General features: G+C 56.4%; 1 protein-coding gene across 5 annotated transcripts in view; it reads right to left on the reverse strand.

Annotated features, from left to right (window-relative positions):
• Positions 1-2,500, reverse strand: part of LOC139751469 (nuclear hormone receptor FTZ-F1 beta-like) — a 515,727-nt gene that overhangs the window by 73,105 nt on the left and 440,122 nt on the right. The window lies entirely within an intron of this gene.

Raw genomic sequence — 2,500 nt, forward strand, 5'->3', positions numbered from 1 at the left:
TACATACATACATACACACACACACACACACACACACACACACACACACACACACACACACACACACAGTGATAATGAATCATTAAAAACGTCAGTGCCAAAATAGACCATATTTCAGCACCTAATAAAAGATCAAGTATATATTTGCTCGTTGAATTTCTCTCTCTCTCTCTCTCTCTCTCTCTCTCTCTCTCTCTCTCTCTCTCTCTCTCTCTCTCTCTCTCTCTCTCTCTCTCTCTCTCACTATGAAAGTTACGGTACCCACAGGTGGATGGAGGCAACAGAGATGTAAACATAAGCAGAACACAACACGATACGAGAGGGTTAGGGTTGGGGGGGGGGGGTGTGTGGCGGGGGGATGGGGGATGGGGGATGGAGGGTGTGTGTGTGTGGGGGGGGACACGCGCGTCCCCTCGCCTAGCCCCCCCCTGAGTTACCCGGGGCAACAAGGCGTGAGTTGGAGTGACCTTGAGGGAACTCGTGAGTGACCGTGAACAGTTTTGCCACTCCAGTGTGAAGGTCCGACCGGGTGTGTGCCTCCCTCTCACGCCTCCCTCCCTCCCTCCCTCCCTCCCTCCTACCCTCCCTCCCTCCCACCCTTCCCAGCGTGGTGACGCGCATGGGTGTGTGTGTGTGTGTGTGTGTGCGTGTCAGCAAACGTTTGCGCTCATGAAACGTTTGTATGCGTGTTAACGCCTTGAGCTCAAGGGTCGTATCGTCGTGCTCAAGGGTCGTACCGTCGTGATCAAGGTTCGTACCGTCGTGCTCAGGGGTCGCACAGTCATGTTCAAGGGTCGTACCGTCGTGCTCAAGAGTCGCACCTTTGTGCTCAAGGGTCGTACCGTCGTGACCAAGGGTCGTACCGTCGTGACCAAGGGTCGTACCTTCGTGCTCAAGGATCGTACCGTCGTGACCAAGGGTCTTACCGTCGTGCTCAAGGGTCGTACCGTCGTGCTCGAGAATAGATGCCGCGTGGGCGTGAGAGTGGACGACGTCCAGTCTGTACAACAAGTGCGTGGGTGTTTTGTGCATGCGTCCCTGAACGCATGGATGCTTTGCATGCACGTGCGTGCGTGCGTGCGGAGGAGGGTCTTGTGGTCAGAGACGCATGACCAGGTGTATTTACTACACTCTTTGACCCTCCCCCCCCCTGCACTCCAGGCGATCACCGTACCCCTTAGTACGACGGTACGGACCCTTGAGCACGACAGTTCGGGCCCTTAGTACGACGGTACGGACCCTTGAGCACGACAGTACGGACCTTGAGCACGATGTGCCTACCCTTGAGTACGACGGTACAACCCTTGAGCACGACGGTACGATCCTCTTGAGTACGACGGTGCGGTCCTTGAGCACGACGGTACGACCCTTGAGTACGACGGGACGACCCTTGAGTACGACTACGACCCTTGAGTACGACGGGACGACGCTTGAAGACGACTATACGGCCCTTGAGTACGACGGGACGACCCTTGAAGACGACCATACGACCCTTGAGTACGATGTAGCAGAAGAACCAAGAAAAAACACCAAGGAGTAAACTGGGAGGTTCAGACTGAAAGAGAAGACGTAACAAGGAAAAGAAGAGAATTGAGAGAGGTTGAACTAGAGATAAGAGCAGTAAAGATGAAGAGGATATAGAGTGAGAGGAGGAGGGAAGGAGGAGGAGGGAGGAGGAGGAGGGAAGATGGGTATAGAGTTTTGACAGGAGCACGGAACAGATAAATGGATCTTGGTGAAAGGCGGGTGGTAAACAAGGCTGGTGGGAGAGAGAGAGAGAGAGAGAGAGAGAGAGAGAGAGAGAGAGAGAGAGAGAGAGAGAGAGAGAGAGAGAGGTGGGAGGGAGGGAGGGAGGGAGGATCATGTGATGATGGCCGTACTGTGGGCCCCTCCCCCCCCTTAGTGTTGCTGATGACGTCTGTGCTGAGTGGTGGTGGTGGTGGTGGTGGTGGGGGAGAGCCACGGAGGGAAGCAGGTGGCCCCCCTCCACAGCTGACGCGAGTGTTTGACATTCTGACCTTGTCTGCCTGGGGTCAGCTGGCACGGGGAGGGGCGTGGTGGGGGGTGAGGGAGGGAGGGGTGGGCAGGTGTGACGCAACATGTAGGGGGGTGTTGAGGTTCGGGTGGGGTGGTGTGGGGTCGTCCATTGGAGAAGGGGTGGGTGGGTTGGGGTTTGGTTGGGGAGAGGGGTTGGACTTGTAGTGCAATGCTTACCAGAACACACACACACACACACACACACACACACACACACACACACACACACACACACACACACACACACACTGGAGAAAGGCGGTGCACACACCGCTGCTCCCAAGCACGTACATGGCCCTAAGGGTCGTGGAAAGGGGGGGAGGGAGGAGGGGGTGGGGGGGGACTCAAGACACGGAAGACCTCGTAGAAGAGACGTGCGAACACTGAAGGGACCACGGTCGTGCTGGAGGAGGAAGAGGAAGACCCCCCCCCCTCACACAGACCACGGCTTCAGGGAGGAAAG

Source organism: Panulirus ornatus, chromosome 11, assembly GCF_036320965.1.
Source record: "Panulirus ornatus isolate Po-2019 chromosome 11, ASM3632096v1, whole genome shotgun sequence".
Lineage (NCBI taxonomy): Eukaryota > Metazoa > Arthropoda > Malacostraca > Decapoda > Palinuridae > Panulirus > Panulirus ornatus.